This window comes from Ambystoma mexicanum, chromosome 12 (assembly GCF_040938575.1).
Source record: "Ambystoma mexicanum isolate Mex_15411 chromosome 12, UKY_AmexF1_1, whole genome shotgun sequence".
In the NCBI taxonomy this organism is placed as follows: domain Eukaryota; kingdom Metazoa; phylum Chordata; class Amphibia; order Caudata; family Ambystomatidae; genus Ambystoma; species Ambystoma mexicanum.
The window spans coordinates 614727177-614747956 of record NC_090936.1 but is presented as its reverse complement, the minus strand read 5'-3'; positions in this window follow the sequence as shown (position 1 = coordinate 614747956).

Here is a 20780-nt window from a genome sequence, read left to right as displayed (position 1 = left end):
AGCTAGGAGACGTGCCCAGCAGAAACCCTATCCCTCGCCCAGAGCTGTAGAACCGCCTCGTTGTCGGCATGAGTAGCACCAAGGAGAAAACCAGCCCTGTGTGGAATTACTTTACCATTAAAATGGATGATAACTCCAAGGCAGTGAATTCTGTGTGCCTTGCCGTTTTGTCTCGTAGTTCTGCAAACTCGAGACAGTGCAGCACATCAGCACTGACCAACCATCTGCGGTCCAAACATCACAATGACTATGTTCAATATGAAAGTAAAAAAGAGGTAGTTGTTGGGAGAATCAACAGCAATGTGTCTCCCGCAAAGTGCAAGAGGGCATTGCCACAGCTGTCCATTAAAGATTGTCTGGACAAAAAACAAGTGTGGCCTCTGGACAGCCCTTCCGCACATGCGGTGCATCGCAGCATTGGCGAAATGATAGTGCTAGACTTGCAACCATTTTCTGTTGTTGAGGATGTAGGTTTTGTGCATTTACTCCATAAATTGGAGCCTAGGTACAAAGTACCATCATGTAAAAAGATTTCAACATGCATCATCCCTGACATGTATGAGAAAGTGAGCCAGTTTATTGCTTCAGATGTTCAGAGGACTGAGAAAATTGTGTTTACTGTGGACCTTTGGACATCTGATAACACTGTGAAATCTTTTATGAGCTTAACAGGACATTGGCTGGCCAGCAACATGAAAAGGCATGGAGTTTTGTTGCAGTGCAAGGCTTTTGGCGGAAGCCATACTGGTGCCAAAATAGGAATAACATTCCAAGAAATGCTAGAAAGGTGGCAAATTAGCCATTCCAAAGTGCACTTCATTCTTTGGGATAATGCAGCTAACATGTGGAAGGCCCTGAGAGAAGCAGACTCAGTTAGTGTGGGGTGTTTTGCTCACACCCTACAGATTTGCATCCATGATGGCCTTTTTCAGGGTCGGATTGGCCCCTCGGCCTTTCGGCCCGTGGCCGGGCCGAAATCCTCCCTGGGGTGTGGGGGCCGGTTTCTGGCCATGCCTGGGCCGGTTTGGAAGAAAAGAAAATAGAAAAAAATATATTTTTTTCAATGTTTATTTTTTTTTCAAAAAGCCTTTCATCCTTCTTAGGTCGATAAATGAGTACCAACACAGGTTGAGTGATATTGTATGCATGTTTGTTCTCGAAAAAAGAGCTTAAGTGTAAGTGATATACAATAACATATTATCATTTGGCCTTGGACATCTTCTTGGATTCACAGTAATTTAGTGTACTTAGGAACAATGCTATTTGATGCCACTTCCTGTTTTGTCAAGGGTTGAAAGATCGTGTTTCATCGCTTCCCGGGATGTCACTTTGGGTTGGGGTCAAATGTCATCACTTCCGGTGATGTCATCAGAGGTCAAGGGTCGTGAGGGGAGGGGTGGGCCACTTTATTGAGTCGAGGGGTGGGCCACTTTTTTTGGGTGACCGGGCCTATTTCTTGTCCCAGTCCGACCCTGGCCTTTTTGTGTAAAGATCTGTGTCAGACATGATGGAACATGCAAGAAAACTTGTAGGCCACTTCAAACATTCTAGCTCCGCCACGTCCCGCCTGCACGCACTGCAAAAAGATCTTGGGTTGCCTGAATTGCAGTTGATTCAAGATGTGTCAACACAGTGGAACTCGTCCTTTTTGATGCTGGGGCGACTGGTAGGGCAGAGGCGGCCAGTAAGTTTGTACTGTGCAGAGGACGATGAAGTGTCAAATCTTTCTGCCTAACAGTGGCTTTTGGCAGAAAATGTTTTATCTTTGTTGGCACCCTTTGCTCACAAAGGAGATTTGCTCCCATGCATCAAGCATCTCCTTGGTGGTTCCTGCTGTGAAAGCTTTAAGGTTCTACCTGAGCTCTGGTGAGGTTAGGGACACTGGTGTGAAGCTAGTGAAAGCAGAGTTATTTAAGACCGTAGAGGCAAGATTCAAAGACATTGAGGCTATACCTATCTAATGTGTGGCGACAGGTATCGATCCGCGGTTCAAATTAACATTTTTCAGCAAGGATGTTGTGGCCAACAATGTGAAATGTTCAATGCACTCTACTGCCTTAGCCCTCTGTGAGCAGACCTCCAACCTTGAGGGGCAACCTGCAGACCCTGACCCGCAAGAGGACGAGCCACCACCCAAGAAGAGTGTCCCACCATGTGGCATATGGGCATTCTGGGACAGTGTTGTTCAGCAGTCCACGGCTGGTGTGAGTCAGTCAATAAGTTCCCTGGACACTGAGCTCACTGTCTTTTTGAGAGAGCCGTTGCTCCCTAAAACGGCAGACCCGCTTGAGTGGTGGGACATGAACCGTGTTCGGTTTCCAGGGTTGGCAAAAGTTGCACGTGTGTACTTGGCACCTCCTTCTACCAGTGTGGACAGCGAGAGAGGGTTCAGTTCAGCTGGAGATATTTAATCTGAACACAGAAGTAGCCTCTTAGCCGAAAATGTCGAACGGCTTGTTTTCCTAAAATATAACCTTCCCCTTACAGGTTACTCTTACTAGGAGTGAGGGCTTTCCCCAGAACTGTTTTGTATTTTGTTTTGGTCTTTTGTCATAATCTTACAGAGATGTGTCCAATTAATAAATATGATTACCCATGCAATAGAATGCCTCCTGAGTTTATTCATTGAAATGCTGTTTATTATGCCCTAGAATATGTTTGCTTAGAAAAAACAACTATTCGGCTCACTATTCGGCTTCGGCCGAATAGTTGGACCAACTATTCGGTATTCGTCCGAATAGTAAATTAACTATTCGGTACACCCCTAGTTGTGGCATATTGTGTTAAGGGGCAGGAGAGTGCATGAAGTACCAATGGTCGGTGAGAAAAGTGGTCAATGATCTTTCTGCATTATTAGCTATAGCAGGATTCAGAATGTTCATATCCAGCCCTTTGCATGTTTTTATTGTTCTATGGCAGAAGAGAAAATATGCATATGTCTGAATCTGTGAGGAAATCTCTTTTTTCTTATGCTGTCAATCAATTGAATAGCATTTAGTTGGGTGATATTAAAATGTATTATTTGATAAGTTGTAAATGTCCTGCTGCCCCCTTTTATGCAGTGACATTTTTACTCATTTTCCGGTGACAATTCCGCCTAGCAAGTGTTAATGTTGTGAGCAATCTAATCTTCAAGTCAACTAATTGAATTACAAAGTAAACTCCTATTCTTTCCAAACTGCTTAGTTTATTTTCAGAATTTTCTCTTGTTAAGACTTGCAAAAATAATTATTTTTGCAGCACTTCACATCTTGTGTCACCACACACACACAATAAGCCGCATGCATTTCTCACACAATGGGCCTCATTACGAGGTAGGTGGTAAGGGATTACCAGCACCGGTAAGGACACCGGTGCCGGTAATCCCTTACCACCCTATTCCGAGGTACCTTAGCGGGTCCTTTCCTTAACGCCTGGTTTTACCGGGTGTTATGAAAGGGACCCGTTAAGGGACTTCAGAGCTAATAACGGTACCGCAAATTGCGGTACCGTTATTAGCTCCATCCCCATTCCCATTGAGCCTTGGCTCGAATGGGAATGGGGAATGGTTCCCGGAATAGGGATTTACCGGGTCCTCCAAGGTTGGAATGACCTGGTAAGTCCCTATTTCAGGAACCCGGACCCGGAATGCGGTAAGGGGTAGCCATGGTGCTAATAGCACCATGGCTAGCTCCTACCTCGTAATGATGCCCAATGACTCCAAGCAGTTGTGCTTATCACTCATTATGTTTAGTTGTGCCTATTAAAAGTACAGTTCTTAAGCTCAGAGATTTTTTGGGCTCACATTCTGAGTCAATGGAACGGGTCAGGTGATTGAACTGTGTATTTTAGCTATTTAGTTAAACGTTTGCAGTAGCCCATTCTAGGTAAAAGATTGGCCTGGTCCACATGAGGCTGCAAAAGAAAACTCCTCAATAAACTAAATATACGATCTTTAATTGCACAAACTGCTTCCCATGGCCCATGTGTATACCGTGCAGGCCCACCCTGCCAGAAAATGCTGGCTACACCACAGAGTTCTAGTGGTGACAGAAGACCTTTCAAGGAAAGTCCACATTTGCTGGAACACCCCCTAGAATTCTTTGCTCACCCTACTCCAAATTTCATCAATGTAAGGCACTCCGCCATGATTGGCTTGCTCCCATAGATATTATGTACTGAGATTTTGTTCAAAACTGTAGTCTATGTATCCAATAAGAGATATGTGTTCAATGCCGTAAAACCAATAACGTTATATACGGCTCAGTCAGTTCCCAGACAGCAGATCACAACTATCCCCCGGATTTTGTTTGCTGAAGCCTATCTTGTGTAGAAAGAAAAGTTGGACTTTGACATGAACAAAAAGTCAGCCACTCCCCCAATTTATGAGTCCTTTGACAGTGAGGGTCATGTTCTGAATCTTGCTCTAGAAGCCTTTCATTATATCTGCCCTCAATTATTCCCAAAAGAAGCATGTGCCTGCACACAGCCTGTGGTCAGCCCTGTTTCTTGGGGCGGGTAGACAGGGTGGCTTCCTGTGGAGCAGAGCTTAATCAGCTGGGGGGGGCAGGGTGGCATAGGAAAGGGGCTCACCCAGACAGCTGATTCTGAGCCCGCCGGTCAAAGGTTAAGCATTCCTTTTTTCAAATAAAGGAATGCCTATTCTGCAGCCTCCGAGATGCTCTGGAGACGCTCTGGAGACACACACCCTCCGCCCACCCTCTCCAGCTTTGTGTTGACAGACCCTTTAAATTGGGGGCAATCTATAAGGGAACTGAACATGGGATAGTTTTGTTCTGAAGGCCAACACAAAGCATCAGTGAGCTGACCAAATCTACTCATTCTTCCAAGGGAATTAATGTGTCAAGCAGAAAAAGTTCTAAACTATGTTCTTTATTGTTATTTCTTTGACACGCCGACATTTTTTAAAAATATTACTTTATAGTTACATATGGTTCATGCCTGAGAAAGTTACCTGTCATTTTCTTGCCTACGTGGTCTAGTGGCTGCTTTGGGACATGGACTAAATGCATCCACTCAGCATCAAAGAACTTTAATTTTTTTTAACACGCAAACCACTGCCAGATGGCTCCTCAATGTGACATTGCACCTTGATTAGGAAAGCAGGGTTCATTGTATCACATTGCAGACCATAGTTTGGGGCAAATCAATGCAGCGATATGTGCGCAGAAACAATATGTGCACTGCCTAAGTCACCACCATTTATGTAAAGGTGTCTATACTGCTCCTCATACAATAGCACCCTGGAAATGTTTGTGTATGTAGCTCTAAAGAGTGTACCATCCTGTCCCCACACTTAAACACATAAAGCAATCAAAGAAGTTGCCTCAAATTGTACATGCACTAAGCCAAACACACTTTCTACACTGCCACACCATGATTTTCACTAGCTTCAGGCCATCACTAATACGAAATGTTAATGCCAGCTCAGTTAGATAAAACATGAGCCTGTTATTTTTTGCAGCAATAAACCCTGAGTTTTGCACAATGGTGAGGAGGTAGTGGCTGAGGATCAGTGGGCCCTATACCACATATCAGAAGCCGGTTTTGTTTAAAACACTTCATCAGCTTATTACTGGTTAGGCTAACGTTTGTAAGAAGTACAATCTTTTCTGTATATTTTCCCTCCTTATTGGGTGTCTCTTCTAGGGTATCCATTACGGTCTATAGATATAAGTCCCTAAGCCCCCCTCATTTAAAAATAAAATGCTCCAGAAACAAGAAGTAAAAGAGTATTTGAGTGGCTGATGTTGCAGCCATTTTATCCTCACATCCAAAAATGTAAGATGTCCTAGTGAGTATGTATGGTTCATGGCTACACACATTTTAATGTTATGGTGAGTGTTGCGAACAATGATGTGAGTATTATTACATACTTGTTTATCAAATATAGAGATCTCTGATCATAGTTATATTCCTAAAATGTTCTGGGATTTAATGCAAAGCAGACAGGAGCACTCATTGGTGCTATTTGTCCCCTTTCCCTCTCTCATAGGGGTATTTTGAGAGAGTACAACAGGAGTGTACCAGACTGTCCACCTTGTAATGATAACGTTCTCTCAGAAAAAAATTAATATGGTTAGTCTAGTGTTACCCCTTGTGAAATACAAATGAGGTGGTTCAAACAGAACACCTGCAACACAGGGAGGGTACCCCAGACCACAGCAGGCTGGTCACACCACAGTCGGTACGTACAGTTTGAAACTTCATTCAGGTAAGGTATTAATTAAGAGCAGGTGAAAGAAGAACCATTTACTTGGGTAGCAACAGCTGTGTTTTCCCATTAGATTTCTACTGTAAAGTACTTGGATTACAATGTAATAAAACCAGCTTCATTTGTTTAGCAGCGATTTGTTGATATCGAGGGGGGTTTTGTTGCGTGACACAGAGGTGTCGTTTGGGAGTGACCTTTGCCAGTCAGGGCGGGCATTCTAGCGTTTCGCCCTGGGCACCAAGTTGGCTACAAACTGCCTGTGTGTCATCATCATCATGATGACACGACAAACTTGCAGCAGAGTAAGTTAACCCACTGCACCCCAGACTCGTTAAACCTGTTTTATGTCATTGCTGAGCATACAATGCAACTGAAGCCAGCAATCCTACAGCTTCCCCAGAGCAAGCACTCTTAGCTCACTCCCAGAGTTAGCCATCGGCCAGCATCCGTCAAAACCTTGTTCATTATTTAATAGAATTAAATGTAGCAAAAGGCTCAAAAGAGTGGTCTCTAGTCACATGGGTGAGATCAAAATAGCTTGGGTCAAGCTACAGCGAAACCAGAAGACAGAAGGATGCTACACTCCCTTTATTTCTCAGGCGCAAGCAGCTTCTCCAAGGCCAAGTTCAAAGCCTTCATTGGCTGGCAGACTGTAGGAGTGATGATGGATGTTGGGCTAATTGGTGGGGCGGGATGATCACGCCGACCATCCATGCACCTGGGATGCTAGCCTGCGTGCTGCTAGCGTGTGGAATATTCCAGAAGAGTATAAGAGTATAAGAGTGCCAAACCAGTCATAGAGGGCCACATAATAAAGAGCCCTATAGTTTGTGTAACCAATTAATCTTTGTGTATTTAGTGACGATGATGATGATGACCATTTATTTGGGATGGGTTTAGCTGTCCACCTGACTTAAAATACCCAATCATAACCTCCGGCTATATAGAACTTATACTTAGATGATCCCTGAAAGCCATCCAGAACTCCTAAATAATTATCCAGCCACCACTTGTACACCCTCTCGGAGAGCCAGAATTCCTTCACTAAGCCCCAGAGCCAGCAGTCCGACAATATTCTCTAGACTCTAGCAAAAACAAAGAGGTGATGGGTGGAAGGTTTAGAATTAATCTTAACCAATGACATTGCTCTAGGCAACCTTCCATACCATCGTTCTTCGCCTGCCAAGTCATTACAGAAGGGAAAAGACTGTATGCAAATCAGGCTTGGTCCCACTCCAAAAGGGGCAGTCCAGCCCGAACTGCTAGGCTACATCCCTTCTGCACGAGACCACAAGCATCCCCAAACATGTTTCGGCCTTGTTGGGCCTCATCAGTGAAGAGTAGCTTCGGTCTCTAGGCCCAGCAGGCACGGGACCCACGTCTGGGCATACCCGTCCCACTCGGAGTGACAAAGCAAAAACAAAGAAGTGATGGCTGGAAGGTTTAGAATGAATCGTAACGACTGCCATTGCTCTGGGCAACCCCCCAGACCATCATTCTTCGCCTGCCAAGCCATTACAGAAGGGGAAAGACCATATGAAAATCAGGCTTGGTCCCACCCCAAAAGGGGCAGTCCAGCCCGAACTGCTAGGCCACATCCCTTCTGCATGAGACCACAAGCATCCCCAAACATGTTTCGGCCTTGTTGGGCCTCATCAGTGAGGAGTAGCTTGGGTTCTCTAGGCCCAGCAGGCACGGGACCCACGTCTGGACATACGCGTCATACCCGTCCCACTCGGGGTGACAAAGCAAAAACCAAGAGGTGATGGCTGGAAGGTTTAGAATGAAGCTTAACCACTGGCATTGCTCTGGGCAACCCCCCAGACCATCGCTCTTTGCCTGCCAAGCCAACACAGAAGGGGAAAGACCATATGCAAATCAGGCTTGGTCCCACCCCAAAAGGGGCAGTCCAGCCCGAACTGCTAGGCCTCATCCCTTCTGCACGAGACCACAAGCATCCCCAAGCATGTTTCGCCCTTGTTGGGCCTCATCAGTGAGGAGTACCTTGGGTCTTTAGGCCCAGCAGGCACGGGACCCACCTCTGGGCATACCCTTCCCACTCGGGGTGACAGCGCAAAAACAAAGAGATGATGGTTGGAAGGTTTAGAATTAATCTTAACCACTGGCATTGCTCTGGGCAACCCCCCAGACCATCGTTCTTCGCCTGCCAAGCCATTACAGAAGGGGAAAGACCATATGCAAATCAGGCTTGGTCCCACCCCAAAAGGGGCAGTCCAGCCCGAACTGCTACGCCACATCCCTTCTGCACGAGACCACAAGCATCCCCAAACATGTTTCGGCCTTGTTGGGCCTCATCAGTGAGGAGTAGCTTGGGTCTCTAGGCCCAGCAGGCACGAGACCCACGTCTGGGCATACCCGTCCCACTTGGGGTGACAAAGCAAAAACAAAGAGGTGATGGCTGGAAGGTTTAGAATGAATCTTAACCACTGGCATTGCTCTGGGCAACCCCCCCAGACCACAGTTCTTCGCCTGCCAAGCCATTACAGAAGGGGAAAGACCATATGGAGGGGGAGAGGGCCGAGAGGCGAAGCCGAGCAGGGAAGGCCGTAAGGAAAGGTCTCCGGTGCTCTTTGCAGCTCCGCTGCGAGCACAAAGCATCCCCGACCAGCTGTGGGCCCGATCAGCTGCTTTGATCCACTTCGGAGCGGCCGCGTGTTCCCTTTCACCCACGCTGCAGGCCGCGTGCACCGAAGCCCCATCAAGATGGCCCCCGTCTCCATGGCAGCACAATCAACAAAATGTGCTTCAGGAATCACCGCCGCGGGCCCGTGTCCCGATTCGCTGCCTCACCCCGCCCGCCCCTCCCCTCCTGCTTTAAATGGAGGGGGAGAGGGCCGAGAGGCGAAGCCGAGCAGCGAAGGCCGTAAGGAAAGGCCTCCGGTGCTCTTTGCAGCTCTTCGCTGCTCGTCTGCCGTCTGCCCAATGCCCTTGCAGCACCTACAAGGTAAGAAGCACTATTCTAGCAAGCTTCTTTCTGAACCAGGTCTCGCCTTAAGACTTCTCAGGTTGCGCACCCGTACTCAAGAAGCAGCCCGTAGCTCGCACCCCACCCCCACGAGCACCCGTAATACACGGCTATGCTCGCGTACTGCAAAAACTCCTACATGTGCTGATAAGGTCAGACTCCAGCGCACAACCTTGAAGGCTGTATCCTCCAACGATATTACAATTACAGCAACCAACAAAGTACTTTACCCGCATCACAACTGTCATACCCACATTACAAATACAATTAATCCTGCGCCCACCACCACCCCCAGTGTAAAATCTGTGTTGTGCAAATCTTCTACCACCATTTTGAATTCTATTGTGCCAAATGCTATGCCACCTGTGTCCACCACCCATGAAAATGTGCCCCCAGTGTAAAATCTGTGTTGTGCAAATCTTCTACCACCATTTTGAATTCTATTGTGCCAAATGCTATGCCACCTGTGTCCACCACCCATGAAAATGTGCCCCCCAGTGTAAAATCTGTGTTGTGCAAATCTTCTACCACCATTTTGAATTCTATTGTGCCAAATGCTATTCCACCTGTGTCCACCACCCATGAAAATGTGCCCCCCAGTGTAAAATCTGTGTTGTGCAAATCTTCTACCACCATTTTGAATTCTTGGGTGCCAAATGCTATTCCACCTGTGTCCACCACCCATGAAAATGTGCCCCCCAGTGTAAAATCTGTGTTGTGCAAATCTTCTACCACCATTTTGAATTCTATCGTGCCAAATGCTATTCCACCTTTGTCCACCACCCATGAAAATGAACCGCTCACTGTAAGACCTGTGATGGGCACCGCCCACAACACGCTCGATGCACCTAGCCCCTCCATACCACCACCTCTCATCACGAGCTCCCCCACAGCCACTGCTGAACCCCACCTGAAATGCGCCATGATTAACGCTAGATCCGTCAATGCCATGCCCTAGACATCCACGACCTCCTAACCTCCCAAGACCTAGATCTACTTATGATCTCAGAAACTTGGCTACATGAGGCCTCTGGCCCGGCGCTCTCACTCGCCCTACCTCTTGGCTATTCCATTACTAGACAAGATCGCCTCTCCAAAGGTGGAGGTGTAGCAATTATCGCCAAAGACTACCTCTCTGTCAGAAAGGTAGAGAAATCCCTGAACAACAACAGCGACTATCTCCAAGTCAAAATAACCCTCTCCCCCCACTGCACAATTACTGTGCACACCGTATACCGCCCACCAGGCCCAACAGGAGACTTTCAAGCCTCTCTCATCCACCTCCTCTCGGACAACCTCAAAAAGCAGTCTGAAGCCATTCTCCTGGGGGATGTCAACCTAGGGCTCCGGGATAGTAAGGACGTAGCAGCAAAATCCCTCGACTCTGCCCTTAAGGCGCAAGGGTACAAGAACACTATACTTAGCCCAACTCACACCCAAGGCAGAACGCTGGACTTGATAGCACAACACAACTGTCCACTCATCATCACTGGAAACACTCCCACCCCATGGTCGGATCACCACACTATCACCTTCAGCATCCCCACCACTAGTTCCCCTGCTACCCCTTCACCCCAACCACTCCCTCCCTGCCTCGCCAGAAGCTCCCGCCAACTCACTAAGGAGAGATTACTGCCCTTCCTCAAAGGCCCAGCCTTCAGACCACCTTTCTCTTCAGACCCTGAAACACTCGCATCAACCTATGATACTGCCATCAAAGCAGTCATCAACACCATTGCCCCACTCAAACCTCGAAAACCCAAACCCACTGCACATTCCAATTCTTGGTTCACGCCGGACCTCCTCTCACTCCGCAACGAGAAAAAAGCCACACTCACACAGTGGCAATGGTCCAAGATGATCTTCAAAGCCCTTTCCACCAAATACAAAAAGGCAATCACCCAAGCCAAAGCCAAATCCTTTGAATCCAGAATCTTGGAAGCCCAATCCAGTACTAAAGAAATATTCGCCATTTTCAGAGAACTCGAAACACCCACTCCCGCCTCCCAGAATTTCACCAAAGACAAGGACTGGTGTGATGGAATACAGAAGGCCATGCAATCCAAAATTAGCCTCCTCAAAAACAAAATACTAGCCACTAAACAAGCTCTACCGAGTAAGCACATCCCAGTCCCACCGCCCGCCCCTGATCCCGCCGTACCCTTCTCCTTCAAACCCATTCAGGAAAAAGACGTCATCAACATAATGAGGAACATTAAACCCTCTAACTGCAAAGGTGATGCTTGCCCAGCTTCCATTATCAAAGACTGCGCAGAACCGCTAGCCCCCTTCCTAACAGCCTTTGTAAATGCCTCTTTTACCACAGGGATAGTCCCTGCCTCCCTCAAGGAAGCCTGGGTCCGCCCTCTTCTAAAGAAGCCAACGCTCGATCCCACCTCCCCCAATAACTACAGACCCATCACCACTGTCCCGTTCCTCCTCAAAATATTGGACAAAGCAGCCTACCTGCATGTTCAACACTTCCTTGAAGAGAACAAACTCCTTGGTCTCCGCCAATCTGGTTTCCGCCCCAGACACGGAACAGAAACCGCCCTACTTGACTTGAAAAACCAGATGGACGATGCGAGAGACTTGGGCAAACCTGCACTCCTCCTACTCCTAGACCTCTCAGCGGCCTTCGACCTTGTGGATCATGGCGTCCTATGCCACCACCTCACCACCACGGCCAAATTCTCGCCAGAGGCTACAGCATGGATCACCTCCTTCCTACAAGACAGAACCATGCAAGTATTCTCCGACTTAGCCGCCGCATCACCAACCACTATACTCTGTGGGGTGCCCCAAGGCTCCTGCCTCTCCCCCACGCTATACAACATTTTTACACGCCCCCTCTTCCTCATCCTCGACGCCATGGGCATCTCTTACACCAACTACGCTGACGACACACAAATCCTCATCACTCTCACAGGCAACTACAACACTGACTCCCTGGCCCTCAACAACCTTTACAATACCATCCAAGCCTGGATGGCAGACAACGGTCTATGCCTCAACTCTGACAAGACGGAACTCCTACTGGTAGGCTCTCCCGACACCCTAAAGAATCTAGATGCCCAATTCAGTCACTTCACCATTGATTCCATTAAAATTCCAGTCTCCGAATCTGTCAAAACCCTGGGAGTTTATCTGGATTCTAGCCTATCCATGGACAGACAAATCAATGCAATTGCCTCTGCAGCGGCATATCATGCCAAACTTATCAATGCAGTCAGACCATTTCTCTCCAAAGAGAACTGCACTAACATAGCCAGAGCCATCACCGGCTCTAGGCTAGACTACTGTAACGTACTCTTTCTAGGAACCTCTAAAAAAAACCTAGAGAGACTACAAGTAATACAGAACAACGCGCTCCGGGCAGCCCAAGGTATTGCAAAAAGTGAACACATCTCTGAGGCCAGAAAACTAGCCCACTGGCTCCCAATAAAAGAAAGGATATTATTCAAAGCCCTGACATTGACCCACAAGTGCATCCACCTCACTGCACCTGCATACCTCTCACAAAGGATACACCCTGTCTCCTCCACCAGGCCAACCAGATCACCCTACACCAACATGCTCTCAGTACCTCTAGTAAAAAAAGTAAAAGCGGGCGGATCCAGCTTCCCTTACCTTGCGCCCTCGCACTGGAATGCCCTACCACACACTATCCGTAGAGAGGCCTCCCTCACCACCTTCCGCAAAACGCTGAAGAGTACCCTGTTCACTTAAGGCTAGACATACTAGCAAGATTATCCCATGTATATCGTATCATATGTTCAAAAGCAATACTTGTAACAACAGTACGTCATCCTGCAACATTTACAATGTGTCAACATCCGCTATTTTAAATGTACCATGTAACTAAGTTCATTGCAAGTAACAGCGCCTCAATGCCCCTGGGCTGCTTGTGCGCTATATAAATGTAAATAAATAAATAAATAAATATGCAAATCAGGCTTGGTCCCACCCCAAAAGGGGCAGTCCAGCCCGAACTGCTAGGCCACATCCCTTCTGCATGAGACCACAAGCATCCCCAAACATGTTTCGGCTTTGTTGGGCCTCATCAGTGAGGAGCAGCTTGGGTTCTCTAGGCCCAGCAGGCATGGGACCCATGTCTGGGCATACCCGTCATACCCGTCCCACTCGGGGTGACAAACCAAAAACCAAGAGGTGATGGCTGGAAGGTTTAGAATGAATCTTAACCACTGGCATTGCTCTGGGCAACCCCCCAGGCCATCGTTGTTCGCATGCCAAGCCATTACAGAAGGGGAAAGACCATATGCAAATCAGGCTTGGTCCCACCCCAAAAGGGGCCGTCCAGCCCGAACTGCTAGGCCACATCCCTTCTGCACGAGACCACAAGCATCCCCAAACATGTTTCGGCCTTGTTGGGCCTCATCAGTGAGTAGTAGCTTGGGTCTCTAGGCCCAGCAGTCACGGGGCCCACGTCTGGGCATACCCGTCCCACTCGGGTGACAAAGCAAAAACAAAGAGGTGATGGCTGGAAGGTTTAGAATGAATCTTAACCACTGGCATTGCTCTGGGCAACCCCCCAGAACATCGTTATTCGCCTGCCAAGCCATTACAGAAGGGGAAAGACCATATGGAAATCAGGCTTGGTCCCACCCCAAAAGGGGCAGTCCAGTCCGAACTGCTAGGCCACATCCCTTCTGCACAAGACCACAAGGATCCCCAAACATGTTTCGACCTTGTTCGGCCTCATCAGTGAGGAGTAGCTTGGGTCTGCCCTGCCAGAAAACTCTGGCTACACCACAAAGTTCTAGTGTTTGACAGAAGACCTTTCAAGGAATGTCCACTTTTGATGGAACACCATCAAGAATTCTTTGTTCACCATACTCCACATTTCATCATTGCAAAGCACTCCGCCGTGCTTGGGTTGCTCCAATCGATACTAGGTGCAGAGATTTTGTTCAAAACTGTAGTCTGTATATCCAATAATAGATATGTATCCAATCACGTATATCGAATAATGTATATACACGGCTCAACCAGGACCCAGACAGCAGAGCACAGCTATCCCCCAGATTGCTCTTTTGTTTTCTGAAGCTTATCTTGTGTAGAAAGAAAAGTTGGACTTTAACATGAACAAAAAGTCAGCCACTCCCCCACTTTATGAGACCTTTGGCAGGTAGGCTCATGCCTTGTATCTGGTTGCAGAGGCCACTCATTATACCTGCCCTCAGTGATTCACAAAAGAAGCCCATGCCTGCAGTGAGCCTGTGTTTCATCAACATGACATGGCAAACCTGCAGCAGAGTAAGTTAACCCACTGCACCCCGGACTCAACATTGCTGAGCATGCAATGCAACTGAAACCAGCAATCCTACATCCCTGGAGCCAGCACAACTATGCCATTTCCCTGAGCCAGCAATTACACACTGTTCCGCATAGCCAAGGCTCCAACACCCCCTTCCACAGCCAGCACTCCCATGCTAAGGTCAGACCCACTACCCTTGCACCCTTCGCCACAACTAATGCCCCCATTCTATCCTCACAACCTTTGCTCCTACACCCTTTCACTGATCCAGAACTCCTAAATAATTATCCAGCCACCACTCGTACACCCTCTCGGAGAGCCAGAATTCCTACACCAAGCCCCAGAGCCAGCAGTCCTACAGTATTCTCTAGACTCTAGAGCATATATGCGTAATTATCTGTTTCACTCGGGAGACGCTAGCCCGGTGCTGGTTTTCTAAGGTTTATAATGAGGAAATCCCAGGCTACAAGTCCCAGAATGAAAAGATAAAGGCAGGCATGTACTTGCATCTCCTGAATGGAATGGAAAATGGGGGCATGTTTGCTAGAGCCCTGCTCCTACACCATCCCTAGAGCAAGCTCTCCTACATCATCCTCCAACGTTAACTCCCCTATACCCTCCCCCAGAACAGATGGTTTAGGAGAAAGTGCCCCTTCCTCTACAACCTCTCTAAAGCGAGCATTCCCTCCATTTCCCAGAACCAATAATTCCACACCATTCACCACATCCAGGCCTCCAAAAACATTGTGTACAGCCAGCATGCTCATGCTAACTGTGGATCCACTGTCCCTACAACACCAGTCACAGCAAATGCATGTAGGCCATGCCCACAGCCAGCACTCATGGACCATCCCCCAGAGCCAGATCTTGATTAGCGTCCCCTGGGATTACCATTCCTACACATTCCATGTAGAAAGAACTCCTACACACTCTCGAAAATCAGAGCTCATACTCATGCCCCAGAACATCCCCCCACCATCCAGTGGTCCTGGATTATCCTCCATAACCACTACTTTTACACCTCCTACTAAGTGCGCTCTCCTACACCATTCTCCACAGAGGGTGCTCCCAGATTATCCTCCATAACCACTACTCTTACACCTCCTGCTAAGCGCACTCTCCTATACCATTCTCCACAGCCAGAGTGCTCCCAGATTATCCTCCATAACCACTACTCGTACACCTCCTGCTAAGTGCGCTCTCACACACCATTCTCCACAGACAACGGTGCTCCTAAATTATCCTTCATAACCACTACTCTTACACCTGCTAAGAGTGCTGCTCTAAACCATCCCCAACAGTGAGTGCTCCTAGATGGTCCTCCATAACCACTACGCATACGCCTCCTGCTAGCATGCTCTCCTACACCATCCCCAACATCCAGTGCTCCAAGATTATGTAGGGCAAACCACCGGCAACCAGAAAAGCCAATCCTCTGAGGGGAAAGCCCAGGTGCGCCTCTTGCAAGTATAACAAAGTTTTATTTCTCATACCAAAGAAAAAATGTGCATGTCAGTAGGGGCATTCAAACCCGAATGTCATGGATCGCCCTTGTTAGTTAAGAGCAGGACAGTACAATTCAAAGGAGGTTGTTGTCACAAACGATGCAAGCAATATATGGTACTAGTTCATCTATCTCATCACTCGTCCCCCTATATACATACACACCACTCCGTATAGGACGTCGGATGATTGGTCATAGTTTCTTCATACCCTTCCCCTTCCGTGTGGTCTTGGACCTTGGCACGTAAGATTCTAAAGACATGATTGGCGGTCTACTTGAGAATGTTCCTCTTCTACAAGCACCTCACGAGATGTGCACTTGGCAATTAGACATGAGCTCAGTGGATACTCCTGAGTTCAAATTGGCCCTCTGAAAGGAGAGGCACTTCTTTGAATCCCAGACATGTAGGTGCCCCCCTCCATTCCTCCCTGGCACTGACCTAAATGTGTTATTCTCAACCTGTGCACCACATAGTACAAATCACAGAACATCCTGCTCCGTGCTCCCCCCTTGACCTCCCCGCTACCCTAAATCTTCACCTCGGTTCGTCCAGGACCATACTAATCAGTCAAATGGAGACAAATTAAGGAGTTCTATGGATGGGCATCTGGCAGTTCAAAAGGAGTGACTTTCATCTTGGGGGATATTAGTGTTTTAAATCTGCATTGGTCTGCTTTGGCAACTCAGGACCTCTGCCCTGATTCCCCTGAGATCATCCTTCAGATCCCGGCGCAGCCCTACCTGTGCTCAGCTATACACATTTCTTTCTAGTTGCATCAGTCTGCAACATGAGACAATCAATAGTTGTATCTGGTTCAGCCTGAATGCCTTCTTGTGTATGAGAATCTTTTTGGGGGTCAGGAGGCTTCGACATGCAATCCAACATTCCACCCAATAGTTAATCCTATATTAACTAACTCTGCTGCTAACCTAGCTGCTTCTTGCGCCCTCCATGTCCCTTTTTTAGGCACCCACACTTTACATACATCAAGTAAACTTTCACCCGCTTGGGCCTACTGCTTTGGGGTGCATATAAGATAAATATACCCTACATCCCCTGATAGGTTGACCCAGTGTTCTGTGTAATTTTCAGGATCTGATGGGGGTGTTGTTTACTGTCCCTGGCGGGTCTATAGCCCTCTCAATTCTCACCATACAAGGTTTAATAAGATCATCGGTTTGAGCCTGCGGATCTTTTGCACCAGTAGATGCACTACTAGCTCCAATCGAAACCATCATCATTGCATTATTCCAGAGGGTCTTTATTCAGCACCAGAGGATCATCTGGCATGTGCAGAAGCCCACCAACAAGACCTCCATAATAGTGACCAATATCTTCACCAGTGCTCCAAGCCACGATGGTGCCAATGAGAACATTGTATCAAACCAATTGTCTGCTTCAACTCCTCCCTCATTCTCCACACCAGTCTTTAACCTGTGTAGGGTGCCTATGATGTGTGACAGGGACCCATTTTGTATATCGTTTGGGGGTATGTAGGTGCAATAGGACAGTCCAATTTTTTTACATACCCCCCTTCCATGGCCATCAACAAATCCAAGACATAACAATTTTGGAGAGTCATTAACCTGATTGCCAGCATCTCGCTCTTGATCATGTTTGATCCTTGCTCTGTATCGTTCACCAACTGGATCATCTCCCACCTCACAACTGGGAGCCATTTCAAGTTGGCTGTGTCCTGGATTCGGAGTTACAGTATAGATGCAAAGAAGACCTTGGTCTTGGTGAACATCCGATATTTGTCAGGTATTTCTTTCAGCCACTTCGAAGAATCACCAGACAGGTAATTTGACCTCCTCTTCTGCCGTTGCAATGACTGCTTCTCCTTCTTGTCTGTCGGGGCTAGGGTGGGGACTGCATTGCCAAGGTTGCAACAGGAGTTGGTGCTATTGTGAGGTGGGCTTCTGGAACTACAAGGATGGCTGAATGTAATATTGCCAAGGAGCATGTGCCCCTCCATGATGGTGGAAGGTGCAAGTACATCTTCTGGACGCACACCCAGTACATGTCCATGAGTGCTGCAGTGCCCTACTTAAGTCTGTGATGTTTAAAGTCTTATTACATTTGCTGTTCATTGACCGCAAATGGAGTGGCGTACACACCTGTAAATGGACCATTATACCTTGGCTCGATCCACCTGCGGACATAGTTCCTTACATACACATAATCACCTGGGGCAAACTGGGGAGGGGGCGAGCTCGTAAATCAGGTGCAGTGCTGGTGTCGTCTTCTGTTTGCCACGGTGCTGTCTGCCGAGAAATTTGCTTGGTTGATGAAAACAGAGAGATATTCTTTAAATTCATCCCCCAAGATGGGCACAGCCCTGTGAGCATCAGAGGTGCTTCTAGCAGATGACACTTGCGTATGCATATGCCTCCGCATTACTATTTCATGGGGGAAACCTGGTGATCCTTACAGTGTTGCGTCCACATGCTAAAAAGGGCCAAGGCCAAACAATGGATCCAATTCTTCTTAGGGGTAACACAAAGCTTTGAATGTTTTACCTTTAAGAGGCCATATATCCATTCGACCACGCCGCTGGCCTGAGATTGGTAGATGGAACACAATGTATGCTTAATGTATAATAGAGCTGTAATTCTCTTAAATAGCTCATTGAAGAAGTGTGTGCCATTATACAATCTCAATACTTCGCACACTACCCATCGGGGGAACACTTCATGTACAAGGAATTTGGCCATAGACCTGGCAACTGGTTGTGCACATGGACCAGCCTCAACCAAATGGGGGAAGGAGCACACCACCACAATCAAATATTGTAAATCACTCAATTCATTCAGCAGCTTAGTTTGTTATATGCACAAAACTGTGTGCCACTGTCTGCCTTCTGTCTCTACCGCTATTAAGACAAAGTGGGGAAGAAAGTGATCTGCAGTGCCTGCGTGAAGCCCTGCAGTATCTGTACCATTTTCTTCTTTTTCGAGTGAAGGAAGGGCCTCTGGAGCCCGAGCCCAGCAGCACGAATCATAAGCACCATTCCGCGGCGGAACGCGGAGCGGAAAGTGGGGAAGAAAGTGATCTGCGGTGCCTGTGTGAAGCCCTGCAGTATCTCTACCCTTCTCTTCTGTTTTGAGTGAAGGAGGGGCCTCTGGAGCCCAAGCCCAGCAGCAGGACTCATAAGCACCATTCCGTCATGGAACACAGAGCGGAAAGTGGGGAAGAAAGTGATCTGCGGTGATCTCGGGACTCAAGGGAGCCGAGAGCCGCACTTCGCTACTTCCTTGCTATCATCCTGCTAACTGCAATTTGGATATTCGAACGTGTTTTAGTGCAAAAAAAACACTTTCCACAACCTGTCCCCTTTAAGAAGTTATAGAAATGGACTCCTACGCCAACAAATCTACCGACGAAGGAGAGGGCCAGCGACTGAGAGGTCATCGCACCCTCGCCGAGCCTCCTTCAGATGATTTTCAAAATAATACGCAAAACTCACCTTTTGCAGCGGACATTGTCAGCCCTTGCAGTGATTCATTGGAGTCCCCGGTTCCGGCTCGCATCGGGCGGGATTTCAGGGAGCTGGGTCTTCCCTGCCTTCTGCGGGAGGCCCCTCTGGATTTACAGGAGGCACCGGGAGAAACCCTCGATCAAGCAACTCTGAGGAGCCAGAAACAGACTCTACAGGCACGTCTAGCGCCCCCCTCTGGCAACTATGCAAGTCAGTCCAGCCGGGGACGCGCCGAAGCCCTTCTTGTCAAGCAAGGACCGTCGGCGTCTGCCTCTGCCTCCGTCCGAATCGATGGGCTGGCCCAGGCTACTATTAGCGAATCCCTGAATGTACAGGCTGCTTTCAGAACACAGAATGGAGCAAACCACCAAAGCTCCAATAACGCTGACTCTTACATAAACCAATTCAGGGACGTCATTTCACCAAAATGCCAGGGGTCGCGGAAGTGACATCACAATGTCAAGCCCCCACGAGTGACATCACAGGAAGTGATGTCATTTGACCACACCCCGTGTAACATCACGTGAAGTGATGTCATTTGACCACGCCCCCGCATGCCATCACAGGAAGTGGCATCACATAGCATTGTTTCTAAGTACACTACGAACAATATGGTCACGATAACCCTGTATATTGATGTACATTTTTAATACAAGAATGGATCACCATATGTATCGTTAATATCAGTGCGTATTGGCCCATATTACGAAATCACTGATTGCAAGCAGATGTCCAAGGTCAAACGATAATGATGTTTTAATACATAGCACTTAACCACTGCTTGTGCCTCATGCCTCATGCCTGCAGGACACCGTTTCCTGCCTCCACAGAAAACAAGACAAAAGGCGCGTGGAAGTGAAAAGCACTTGCACTTGTAGTAACTTTGAAACAAAACATGTGCATATCAAAGATCCAGGGACAAAAACAGCGCCTTTGACTATTGCTAAATGGAAACCACTAACATCCTATTGCCACCTGGACAGGAGCAGAGGGACATCTTTGCTATACACTGAAGCCTGCAGATGTGAAAGGGATATTTGTGCCTGTCAGGAGTGACAAATTACAGGTTTGGGGAGAGAAGGCACCTGTAAATACTACAAAGCTGCCCAGCACTTCTAGAATTCCTACACAGTCCCCCCTGCTTCCTTGCTTCCTAAACGAAGGGGAAAGCACAAGGCAGAGAATAATGCCACAACAACACACCCCTTCGCTTTTAGCTCTGATTAAAAGCAGTGGCCAGGAGACATTCTCCTTTACACAGTAACAACCAGACACGTGTTTCCCAACAGGATAGCTGTTTGGGTCCGGGAGAAAAA